We start from the raw sequence: 13,788 nt of genomic DNA, 5'->3' as shown, positions 1-13,788 counted from the left end.
TCAAGTACATTTAGTTAATATTTTGTTTTGAGAGAATCACTGAAAGCTAGTTCTTTAATTTTCGTCAACTATGCCCGCTGCTGCGTTTAAAATAGAGTTGCGAAAATAATCAAAATCACAAGAAGCAGTCCTATGTCTGTTAACAATAAAGCCGCAATATTTTGTGTTAGTTACTTTGAGGCGCAGCGGTTGGCATCCCTGCTGATGGGCGGTGCCTTGGGCCGACGGCCGCACGTGTTCGTCGCTTAGCGCGACAGTCGTAGCTTTGCTCGGGAGCGGTAACGTTGTAAGCGTTTTTGTGAATGCTATTCCTAGTCAGTATTTTTCTTGTCGAGGCAGTGATTTCAGACCTTCCATTGGATAACTGACGCTACACCACAGTCTATCATCAGGTAATACTGAATTGTCTTTCTAGGAGAGATCTTAACCATAGCGATGTTATCTACCCGGCGCACATTTTTGCACGAAAGGCATGTGTCATGCTTGTCAGTTCCTACACTTTCTGTATTTCGGAAATTTAATTGCATATTCTGGTTCACTTGTTTAGTGTATTTTATTTCCACTACCTGCGTCTTTTGGAGACAACAATGTCTGCGGCGCTCCCATTCGTATCCATAAAATGTTCATGTTGCTGACTTGGATATTACTTGTTATGTGGCCTGACAGTGCGATGGTGGTTATGATATCGTATAGTAGCTGTATCTAGACACTTCACTTTCGCTTTTTGAACAAGGAACATGCAACAATACCTTATAATATTGTCTGTGAGTACTAATCGTTCATTTATTGTTAACGTTAACTATTTTCAGTCAACATAGTCCTGAATTCAGTACTAGTAGTCCTGAAATTAGAGTGTTGCTCGTAATTTTCCGATGCTATTTATGTTCTAACAAGCTAGCCATTGCTGTAGAAGAATGTTTCAGCGATTCAGACTTGTAGGTATAGAAAATACTCTACTTAAGATATTTGTATCTGATATTGACGATTCTTCTGGTATAAATATCTCAGGGAAACAAATACAGTAAAGAATACCTCAAGAAACGGTTGTCAGCTATGTAAATAGTCTACTAAATGTAATCGGTTCATATTTTTACTGACATCTTTCTCAATCCGAGGCATGTGAAGCGTTACTTCTAGCCTTGCTGTCGCTCAGATAATCAGAGATTGCCTAACATCCGGGAAACGATAGTGAGAGCGGGACTTTATCAGAACGTCGGCCTTTTCTTTGGACAGTATCTGGTGACGGCTTAGTTCAGCGAACGGAATGGTTTTTACATTTCAACAAACACCTTGGCAAAAGTCCGACATACAATATGGATGTTGTAACCAGTAAAGGACAAGCACCGGTGTTAAAATTCTCTGCTTCTCCATTTGCCGCTACAGAGAAATTGTGCTGTATCTCAGTGACAGTGTGTCAATTTTGTATAATCTCACTTACTGTATACCAGATTACGTTGACTAATCTCGGAAGATTCGCCTCACGAAAACAGACCATATTGTTTTCATTAATACAAGAATACTGAGGGCATCAGTTTGTGTTGGATTAAGGTCGCTTTGTAGCGAAAATCTGCTCTTCACAAAAGTAATGAACATATTGTGTTGCACAAATATACAGTACATCTCGAATTTTCTAGTTGCAGACTTAACAGAAATTGGAATAGGAACTCATATCAAGTATCACTTTTTTCACTCTTAGTCCGCAACTAAGGAGGAAGACAACAGAGTCTGTAAGGAGTTCGTGCCATCACTAAGTTCCAGAGAACAAGGGTGAGTGTAGAAATCGCACGAGTGTGACAACAAAAAAATCTTCGACACAACATTTCGGACATTTGACTGAGAATAATTCCGTTATGTGATATTCGTTAAACCGTCGTCAATTTAAATTACTTTCTTGAAATCGACGTAAGAAACTACTTTGTATTAGTAGAATTTTTCGGACAAACTATTTTTGTTGTTGAGGCTGGTTCATGTGTGTCATTGGATGTGAAAAGCACTTATGTGAGCACAACCTTTGTTGTCCTTAGGTAAATTTACTTTTGCTGCGCGTTGACTTTTCCAATGTATTTTTGATGGAGTTTACTGTTTCACTTTGTTTGGATGTTAAACATTTCTTTAAGCGACGGTGTTCCTTGCAGAAGTTTGCCGTTTTCGCTCCCGACTCGTGTTCTCAACAACAATTCCTAAGCGGGGGAATCGAAATACGGCTTTACATGAAGTACAGAGCCAATACGTTGTTCACTTTACTGTGGAAGTAATCACATTAGAACCTAGGCCTCTGTATATTATTCTGAAGAAATAGATACACTTGACTTCTCTGAATGATCACACATACGCTAACGGCCGAGCTGCACGCATATGCTCTGTTTCTATGCTGATCTATGATGCGGTTTCAAAGAAGTCGAATAATCGATTAGTTATGGGATGATTTTCAATCTGCAGCGAAGTGTGTGCTGCTTTGAAAATTCCCAGTAGATCGAAACTGTTTGCCAGACCGGAACTCTAAGCCGAAACATTTATCTTTCCGGGGAATGCTCGTACGTAAGCAGGTACCACTCACGCTCCACTCTCACGGTTTGACTTTTCTCCAGTGTATAGGCGTCCACAAGGGTTGGGTTGGGGGTGAGGTGGAGTGGAGGGGAACCTAGGTGAGGCACTCGAACTCTCCCTGGAATCTGGAGTATAGAGTTTTTATACATTACAGAATTTTCGTACATAAATACAAATGGATGATAACCATAAATTCTCAGCGGTATAATATTTTTTTTTTATCTCACCAACAAAATTCAGTTCTTCCTCAGATTAAAATGGCAATTTTAGAGTCTTACCTTCTTCTCCTGGATAAGTTTCCGCAGATTCCTACACTCCACTCTCCTACTTTGCAACGTCCACAGAAATTCTCCTGCATGGTAGCTTGCGGGACTAGCGCTCATGGAGAAAGGGATATTGCGGAAAATGGCTTAGCCACAGCCTAGGGACATTTTCTCCAGAATGAATCTTTGCACTACAGCGGAATCTGCTTTATTCTGAAACTTCCTAGCAGATGAGACTGCATGCTGGATAGAGACTGGACCAGGAATTTTCCCTTTCGCGCGCAAGTGCTTCCACCAGCCGAGTTATGCAGACACCACGGAATACCCGCGTTCAGAGATTCCGTTCCGACAGTAACTGCTACGGCTCGGCACCAGATTCATTCTGCAACAATTCCCCTAGACTGTGACTAAGCCATTTCTCCACAAAAGAGAGGCAAGGACGATCAGGGTTTACGTCACGTCGACATCGAGGTCGTCAGAGACGTAATACGAGCTCGAACTTTTTAAGGATGAGTAAGGAAATCGACCGTTCCCTGTCAAGCAACCATCACGGCATTTGCTTGAAGCAATTTAGGGAAATCACAGAAAACATAATTCTGGATGGCTGGATGTGGAATTGCATCGTTGTCCTCCAAAATTTCTCCGCGCGATATCGTTTTTTCCAGGAATACTAGTTACTCAAGATATGCAGGAGAATTTATGTGGAGTTTGGAAAGTAGGAGAGAGACAGTAGCAGAAGTAAATGTGTGAAGGCAAATTCTCAACCGTGCTTGGATATCTCAGTTTCCAGAGCACTTGCCGGGAATGGCCAAGGTTGCTGATGAGTCCTGGTCCAGCTCATAGTTTTGATCTGCATTGAAGTTTCGTTAATTACTGCTTATCTTTCGCAAAAAAAGAAGGAAGAGAGCTCAGGGTTTCATTTCTCGTTAACGAAAAAGCCTGTAGTGACGGAGTACAAGCTCAGATTGCGGAAGGGCAGGGAGAGAAACCGTAGCCTATTCAAAGAAATCATACCAGCATTCGCCTCGGAAAACATGGTAAACAGGGGCTTTGAAGGACGAACAGGGTTTTGAACCTCCCTCCTTCCGAATTCGTGTCTATTGGCAACCGTTGCGCCTGCTTGTTTCGCCCTTTGCAACGGCCGCTGTATGTTTGTAAGGGGCTACAGCTGTTTAGACTTAAGATCTTAGGTGAGCTTGATAAGACCACTGTTGAAACTGATGATAGTGCTGTGTATTTTAATACACTGTTAGTATTATTAAACAAAAAGAAGTAACGTCACTTTTGAACGTGCATAATATAACCGCAGTCAATAGCTTCGATATTTTTTCTCGAGTGAATCGAACAGTTCAAATTGTCAGTTGTGCATTTTTTTTAAATTTTCCCATATTTTTGCACCATGACAATAACTGTTTAGAAATGTAACACCCAAACTTTATTTTAAGGAAAGGTTAGTATAAAGTGTAAGGTTTATAGAACAAAAAATTGAATTAACATTTCGCGTACGAGATCACACAGAAATGTTGCGAGCTAGTGGTGTTGCACGTTATGTATTCATGGATATCACCAGATTTTCTTAATATAAAAGATAGTAAGATGAAGGTGTCTCCACGGTGGAGCCTGGAATCATTTAATTGTGGTATGCTATCGTGCAAAGATAAAGTTAGGCACAGACAACTATTTCTTACATTTATTTATTTCTTTACTCGATATTGTAGCCCGTTAACTCTTTGAGGGGCAGGTAAACACCACTAAAATTTACCCTAGGGGGGCAAGAAAAATTATTTGCAAATTTCAAATTTCTTTTACTTGTAATACATTTGTTTTATTGTCTTGACATGTTTTATGCATTGAGTTTGTAAAAATTCACTTGAACAACAACAAAATATTAACATTAAGTGTGGCCACTACAGGTAACCACCACCCCATTACAGCATACAAATTCGATATTTGGTGGGTGAACTTTGAAATAACTAGTTTTTAATTTTCTTGGTATCTCTTGAAACAGTTCTTGCCTGCTCTCAGACACAAAGGTACTTTGCACACTGAACACATCCACACTGTTCGCAAAGGATTTTTCTTTGAACTGCAAACTGTGCATCTTCTAGATGATGAGTGAATTGGTTGTTGTTTACTGCTTTCGTCTACGTATGGTTTGTGTGATTTGATTTGGGTTGCTGTACTACTTTGGGATACAGAAGCAAAATTAGCTACCACTGAAACTATTTTTGGAGCCAACAAGATTTTGTACACCTCTCGACGGAAGTCTTTATTGGAGAGCTGCTCCATTTCGATTTCTTTGTGCATAATGAACGCGTTTGTCACACTGCAGTCTAAAAAGTGAAGAAACAATCTCATCCACCATTTCTTGCTTTTTCTGTCAGTAGCATAGTCTGACTTTAGTCGATCAAAATTATCCACATAGTTCATGCTGGAATTGTAGTCTTTCAATACAGTTGGACAAGTGATATTGGTTATTGTTCCATCTTTCTTTTTTCGAGTTACTGTGGACACATCTGATGGTGAAGAACATGTTGAAATCAAGTTGACTGCCCTGTTATCTTTCCATTTGTACAGTAGATTACTGTGCCATCATTGCTTATTTTGTAATCGAATTCCCCTCTTTCCAGTTCCATTTCCTCCTTGAGTTTTGGTATGATTTTCCTTCTGGGATTTATTGTTCCACAAGTGTACACACCATTGGATTTTAGGTCCTTGAACAGATCATATGATGCCCAGGTTCCCGGGTTCGATTCCCGGCGGGGTCAGGGATTTTCTCTGCCTTGTGATGACTGGGTGTTGTGTGCTGTCCTTAGGTTAGTTAGGTTTAAGTAGTTCTAAGCTCTAGGGGACTGATGACCATAGATGTTAAGTCCCATAGTGCTCAGAGCCAGCCAGATCATATGATGTAAAACAATTGTCCATGAAAATAATATGATGCTTTCCATGAAGACCACTGGTTAAATTTAGAACCACACGACTGCACACAAGACTAGAACTTAAACAGCTTGTCGTGAATGTGGGGTCATTTCCATCACTGTCAACACTGCTGTCACTATAAGATACTTCTTCAAATGAAATTTGGTAACATTCGTCCTCAGTTATTCCTTTTCGGCTAGACATATTCGATGGAGACGAAGAAAATATACTGGGTGGAGCAGAAGGGCGGTGGTTAGCAGCACTAAGCACACCGAAATTTGTCTGTAAAACATGGAAAATTCTATTTAAATTTAAAGTTACATTACACGTAGACTGATATGTGTTCAACACATAAATATAAGCAATTACTTACCAAAAATAGTCGTATGAAGAAGAGCTACAGAGAATACTGCTCGCCGCTTCCAAGAACAGTGCTAACAATGAAGAAGTATCAACTATTGTTCTGAGTAAGCGGCAAAAATTCGCGCAGAAGACCTGCACTGCCATCTAGCGGCATTTTAGGCAACAATTAGGTGATTGGCAGAGAGACTACTGGCCCCTGAGCGGTAAAGGGAGAAAATATTATGTGGTTAGCCACAGTGACCACCGCCCATTGAAACCGTCTACGTATGTGGTTAGTTACAGTTTTGCTGCCCTTCAAAGAGTTAACTAATATTCTACAATTACTTTGTATTACAGCATATTATCTAATATTCTCCAATAGGCCTATTTCCTGCCTATAATTTTATTTTTCCATTCACTGTCAATAAAATAATAACTACTTTTCGGTTAAAAATACATAGCAAAAATTATTATTATTATTTGGGTCATTCAAAAATAAACTAGCCGGAAGCTGTAAAATGAAAATCTATAAATGGATCGTTGCAAACGGAAGAACGCGTGTTCCTTGTAAGAGCTCTGAGACTCCGAACCGCCGCTAGAGGGATACGGGCACACATCCACGTGACAAGAGCGTGCAAGTGCACGCGTCGACCGCCCACTGCACTGAGACGCGTTGAAAGCAGAGAAATGGATGCTTTAAAAGAAGAGCAAAGGGATATAGTGCGTTTCCTGACAGCGGGAGGAGTTCGCGGAACGGAAATTCATCAAAGAATCTCACAAGTTTACGAAGAGCACTGCATGTCCGTTGCAAGGGTCAAGGTGTGGCACAAGCTATTCAAGGAAGGACGGTTGTTGTTGGCCGGTGACGCACGTCCAGGAACGCCTCGCAATATTAGCGATACCTTTGACCAGCTGGTGGATGCCGTCATTATTGAAGACCGGCGAGTTACGGTGGCAGCCATTGCCCCAGCGGTCGGATTGAGAATCGGAACTTCAACGGACATTCAGTGTTGTCTATATACTTGTGCCATTTTTCGGTGAATTTCCGTTCCCCGCAGTCCTTTCCGCTTTAAGGACACGACTACACTTTTTTGCTCTTCTTTTGAAGCCTCCGATTCTCTGAGTGCAGTGGACAATCGACGCGTGCAGTCTGTCGTCACTGTAGTGTACGCCCGTATCTCTCTAGCGGCGAGTTCGGGGTCTCAGCGCTCTTACAGGGAACACGCGTTCTTACGTAGGCAATGGCATCACAATCCTTACAGCGATTTTACTTTTGCAGCCTCCAGCTCGTTTCTTTATGAATGATCCTAATAGTATACTTATTACAACTGCTAAAACTACCACAATCGCCATGAATATTTCTACTGCTGTATCTATCTCCTATCATTTTGATATGTAACTACAGAAAACTGTCTATCTGTTTCACTATTTTTGCATCGTAGATTCCTCACATCCTCTCGGTGACATCTATTTTGTACACCGCATAGATTTCCAAGAGCATCAGCAGACTTTTTGATAGAGGTACCTTAAATAAACAAACCAAATAAATTGTAATTTGGCGACGTGATTATTAAAAGTAAACAATCTGGGAGTCCGTTTCAGCATCGATTTTTCTCTTGCAGGTTGTCTCCTTGTCTAACTAATAAGGTTTTAGCACAAATATTACGGGCATTTTATGCTGCAGGAACTCGGAAACGCAAGAAATTGGAGTTCTTCGAAACGTAGCTAAACAAATTTCATTCTTCGTGGAGGCATGTTCTGTCTCTGCAACTAATTGAAGGCAGTTTGTTTATTGCCATACGCGTTTCGCTTCTTTTATTTGTGAAGCATCTTCAGTGGCGATTTCCAGCGCTGTTAACTCACGCGTATGATCCTGGAGATCAAAAAATGGAAAGTGCAAGTGATGTATGCGATGTGACAAATTTGGATGAAAGAACGCCAGAAATCGGCCAGCTGGAGCATGGAAACTAACAAATACATCTCCAGGGCCACACGCATGAGTTAACAGCGCTGGAAATTGCCACTGAAGATGTTTCACAAATAAAAGAAGCGAAACGCGTAAGACAGTAAACAAACTGCCTTTCATTTTCTTGCGCCTCATCCACACTTTCGATTTGCATTCTGGAAAGTAAAGAAACAGACACTGTCCGAACATGCCTCGAAGGCCCAACGGTGCCCACCGGTCGCCGTGTTATCCTCCAATCTCTTAATGAAAAATGAATGTTACGTCCTGGTCGTAGTCGCAGTGCATTTTCTCTTATAGTGTACCGTATATAAGGCGAGCTTCAGCGAATATTTGAGCGACGCCCATAGCGGATCCTCACACGAGCTACAGCGTCCAGTGTGGACACCGTTTATGAGGTGGATTCTCAGAAGCGTTGAAGCGAACACACGCCTTGTTTTCTACGTCTGTCCCAGAAACACAATACACAATCATCTGAGATGCGGAAAAAAAGGAACAGAATACGTTCGCAGACAAGTTGCATACTCGATACCTTTCCCCTTGATACGAAGTTACGTTTTGGCATCGGGAAACATATATGGCTAGATCGACGGGGAGGAAAGATTCGTCGGGAAACAAGGATATCACCAGATACGGAAAAAATTGTTGTAGCTGAGCACTTAGATTGAAAATCGAAACATATTTGTGTTCTGGGAAAGACATGGTAATGATTTGACGATATTTATGAGTCTCTTTCGAAAATAGTTCACAGTGAGGTACGAAGGACACGAAAAGTAATGAGAAACAGTTACACCGGATTAAAGAATCACTCTTCGAAAGCTCGTAATTGTCTCCCATTGGGAAGTATAAATTTGAAATTTGGCGCAAAGGTGCCTTCAACCTTTCCGTGTAATGATGCTAAAGCTTGGCGCTCTGCGACGTCACCCTAGGGTTCGGCAACGCTTCAAACTGCAAGATCGCTCCTCTTACCCACATTTCACCTCTTCTTTCGACGTCTTTGCGAAGGAGGTCAGAACCGCGACACCAAGCGTTGAAATCACACGGTTTTCTTATGGGCGTCCCAGTAAAACACTTCAGGCACCATGTCCATTATAATTATCCGGGCTGTTATGCCGTGGTCGGTTGATGAATTCTGTGTCTATTCCCAACGTTTCGTCTCCGACTGCGGGAGACATGTTAATGTTTACTTCCGCGTTATCATGCCACAGGAGGGAGGAAAACAGGAGGGTTGAAAAAGCATAAGTACCCTTCACTCCTACATTAACATGTCTCCCGCAGTCGGAGACGAAACGTTGGGAATCGACACAGAATTCATCAACCGACCACGGCATAACAGCCCGGATAATTATAGTGGACATGATATTTCCGGCCGTGAAAGTCTACACTTTAACTTCAGGCACCGCCGCTCAGAATCGACACGAAAAGGCCTCTGGGGGTCAATTAACCCGCCCCTTTCCCTGAGGCGTTGATATCCAAACAGAAAGATTTTATTGACAAACTTTAACACTGCTGACACCTTCGGACGTTTTAAACTTCTCTGATGACATTTTGGGGCTGCATCCCCATTAAACGTTATCGCACCCCTTTGGAGTGTAGCTCGACCGCTATTTTTGCTCTCTTGCAAAGGTTGGAACTACTAGGGGACGTTCAAAGCCATTCGAGAAAATCTGAACTTCACCTGTAGGAGTGAAGGGCACTTATGCTTTTTCAACCCTCCTGTTTTCCTACCTCCTGTGGCTTGATAACGCAGAAGTAAACATTAACATGTGCGTGAATAAAAGGGAGAAGGCTCCCTCTAAGACTACCCAGTTCGACAGTACCATGGGTGCCACCTACGCAACTTTGTTGAGCACGTTAGAAATCTGTCTACACAAATTTCGACTCCAAAGCAGCGTGGCGGCTGGTCTAACGCCTGAGGACTAGGCAAACCCTTCGACATTGCTTTGTCGCGATTTGCCTACCTTCAGGCGTTAGAGTACCCGCCACACTTAATTGGTGCTGAAGTTCCTGATAGGTACAGATGTGACCTGCTCAACGAAGTTACATGGGTGACACTGAGGGTATTGCCGAAAACGAAGGTCTTAGCGGGATCCTTTGCCGTTTCATTCACGCACATCTTATTGCTGCACTCCCGCGTGATCACGCTACAGGAGGGCTGCGACGCTATCTCCTTCAATGGGGATGCAGCCCCACGATGTCCTTAGAGAAAGTTTGAAATTTCCGTGGTTGTCAGCAGTTTCAGAGGTTATTAAGAACATGTTTCTGTGCTCATCGCATTGCGTATTGTCGTCTTCGACCACGAAATGTGTGGGAATCAACGCCCCAAGGGAAGGAGTGGTTTCATTGGCGCCCTGACCTTATCGTCCAAATTTTGAGCTACAGGATGTCTGAATTGTTTTCCTCCGACACACATAAGAAAATCGCCTGATTTGAACTACTATAAAATACGTAGAAGGAACCATTTCGAACGATCTAAATTGAAATGGTCGCTCCAATTTAGGAATTTAGGAAACACAGATGCCAGTCTGCGACCCATTGCGAGTGTCTTAAGAAAATGTAATTCATCCATTAAAGCAGTGGCTTACAGAAGTTTCTTCTGCCTATTCCTACGATTCCTCATCAGTGTTTGGCCCATACTAACTTGGATTAATAGACAAAATAGAGATGATCCAATGATTAGAGGCGCCTTTCGTCACGACTTCGTCTGGTAAGAACGAGAGCGTACAGGGATGCTCGACAAACACCAGTAAGATATGCTACAAGAGAGACTTTGTGCATCTCAGAGAGATTTACTGTTGAAGGTTCGAGAGTATACGTTCCAGAAAACGTCGAGCAACTTATTACTTCCTCTTATATGCGTCTCACGAGATAATTATAACGATAAAATCAGAGAAATACGGAGATTTACCTACAGTCATTCTTCTCTTACACCATTCACAAACAGAACAGGGAAGGAGGGTAAAGATGGAGGTACCAGAAGTGCCCTCCATCACACACTGTAATACGGGTTGCAGAGTTCCAAGTGCCCTTTTTCTTCATAAAACACGTTTTCAGTGCTACTGTGTTCTCGGTACTCTGCTGCATGTCGCTAGATTTGATCCAGTGGCCAAACCATGGACAACGTCTTTCAGATTTGTGTTAGTAGATGTCATGTGGTCTTTGTGTCAAGCTGTGCTTTCGTCTGGAGTTCCAAAATTTAAAATATGTGAGAACTTGTTTTTGTTGTCTTCAGTCTTACCAGTTAAAAACATAATGTTGTGTTTATGTGCTTCTATTATCACAAATAAAAACAGCACCTCAGTATTAATAGCACTTGGAACAATGACTGTCTCTCAGTTATTTTGTTGAAAACTGACATTTTTGAGACCGCGGCTGTGTACAAGATACAAGCTGATTCTTGCAAACAAGAAAACAGCAACCAATCACGGTTGATAATGCTATTTGTTCAGACAAATAGCGCGTACGTACAAATGTTTGCCGATCATTGTATGGGAATGTTTGGGGCCTGATTAGCATGAGGAATACCCACAAGTCGGTGGCGGCAGCAGTAGTCGGAAGATCAGGTGAAAACGTTAAATTTTATCGAAGTGATTGTTTATAGGCAAAGTATTTCAGTCAATTCATTCGTGTATCGCATGGTTTATTTTTCATTAATTTCGCATGAGAAACATGCGATTAATTGCGAAGACGAGCTGTTAGGTGCAAGGCGTTACAAAAAAGCAGAGGCGTTGTATTCTCGCGAGCTTGAAACTGGTTACACAGGATCGTGTGCTGGTCATTCAGTCTAAAGTATTCGATATCGTCATTTTCCCCGACAATTTAGAACATTCTATATTTTACTGGAAGTCGTGTACATAAGCTTGAATCTGTGTGATTACTGAAATTCTTATCTAACGTTCTACGTATATATTGGAAGCCCCGTGGTTCCTATCCTTTGCTTCCTTCATTTGAAGTCAATGTGCGACATTTAATTGTATTTGCTCAGTTCTATTTTCCTAAGTCATTTATTGAATGTGAACGTGTATTTCTGGTGCAGATTTTGTCTGGCGCCATCTTGTGCACATATGTCGCAGAGCATCTTCTTTTTTGTATTGATGATTGCAAACAGTGTAGATGATGGAGTAATTCGGATTCCACATACTTCCTGACGTTAACAGTGATAAATACCCCGTTCTCTACAGCCAAAGTTTCAGGTGTGAAGGTCAGTTGTATTGTCTAATGCTGAATTGCTGTGGCAAGTTTCCTACGTTATGTATTCATGTCGCATGAAATAACTTGCTCAGCACTTTGCGCTGGCCGGCCGGAGTGGCCGAGCGGTTCTAGGCGCTACAGTCTGGAACCGCGCGACCGCTGCGGTCGCAGGTTCGAATCCTGCCTCGGGAATGGATGTGTGTGATGTCCTTAGGTTAGTTAGGTTTAAGTAGTTCTAAGTTCTAGGGGACTGATGACCTGAGGAGTTAAGTCCCATAGTGCTCAGAGCCATTTGAACCATTTTGGACATTGCACTGATTTGTTCAGTATTCGGTAATAGTTTTTGTAGGTTTAGTTTTTTCGAACCACGTCATCGTTCAGATAACTTACAGAAATATTATCAGCAATTAGTCATTTCCATATCTAAGTGCAGTGATTGCAAATGGGGCGAAGATCCCCATTGCGCAGTAGTTATGTATAAGTTGGTCATTATTACACTGTTGCAATTTTTATACAATATTACCTGCTTTTTATTAGTTGCGTGATTTTTTGTAAGTGTGAGATACTGAATTAATTTCTTATCTTCTTTTTCAAATTCAGACTGCGCTACGAAATTGTTTCTTGGGTCATGAATTTGTTTATAAATAGGCACAGTTTCACTAAATGAGAATTTAGAGATATTACTTACGTTGGTATTCCACTCACCTAGAACAGTAGACCGCGTGCAAGGGTTTATTTAGAACGCCAGGGTGAAACATGCTTGGCCGAAATAAAGCAAGTCAAGCCCTTGCGTGCCGCTGCTGCACATGTACGACGTGCGAATGTGGCCCAAAATAAACTTACTGATTATTTCATTGTGAACAACGCACTGTGTTTTTCTTAATATATACTCAAAATTAATGCTAAAATAGCGTAGAACATGTGTGTTTATGTGAAAATAAATACAACATCTGTGTTGAAACTTCCATCTGAGCTATCCAAGCACGACTCACGACCACCCCTCACAGCTTCAATTCTGCCAGTACCTCGTCTCCTACCTTCTAAACTTAACAGAAGCTCTCCTGCGAACCTTGCAGGACTAGCACTTCTGAAAGAAACGATATTGCGGTGACATGGCTTAGCCACAGCCTAGGGGATGTTTCCAGAATGAGATTTTCACCCTGCAGTGGAGTGTGCGCTGATATGAAACTTTCTGGCAGATTAAAACTGTATGACGGACAGAGACTCGAACTCGGGACCTTTGATGGTAGAGCACTTGCCCGCGAAAGGCAAAGGTCCCGAGTTCGAGTCTCGGTCCGGCACACAGTTTTAATCTTCCAGCGAGTTTCATATCAGCGCACATTCCGCTGCAGAGTGAAAATCTCATTCTGGAAACATCTATGTTAATGGGACCAAACCCATGTGTCATTCTAACTTTTTTCTGAATTTCCGGATGTACGTGGTTCCACTGTAATACAGTGTCTCAGTCATCTATGAAAAGCCTGCCTAACCGCCTTCCACAGCGCAGACCGTTGCGTGACGTGCAGGAAGAGAGTCAATGAGATTGTCCCAGGTAACGACAGG

At 42.0% G+C, this 13,788-nt stretch overlaps 1 protein-coding gene across 1 annotated transcript in view; it reads left to right on the top strand.

Moving 5' to 3' along the window:
• The first annotated feature begins 270 nt into the window (after positions 1–270).
• Positions 271–13,788, top strand: part of LOC124788191 (CYFIP-related Rac1 interactor B) — a 402,319-nt gene continuing 388,801 nt past the window's right edge. The window contains exon 1 of the mRNA XM_047255357.1: positions 271–392. The gene's annotated coding sequence lies outside the window, so the exon portion shown is untranslated. The remainder of the gene's footprint in view (positions 393–13,788) is intronic.

Source organism: Schistocerca piceifrons, chromosome 3, assembly GCF_021461385.2.
Source record: "Schistocerca piceifrons isolate TAMUIC-IGC-003096 chromosome 3, iqSchPice1.1, whole genome shotgun sequence".
Classification (NCBI taxonomy): Eukaryota; Metazoa; Arthropoda; class Insecta; order Orthoptera; family Acrididae; genus Schistocerca; species Schistocerca piceifrons.
The sequence above is the reverse complement of the archived record's forward strand: the minus strand, read 5'-3'. Positions and strand labels throughout refer to the sequence as shown.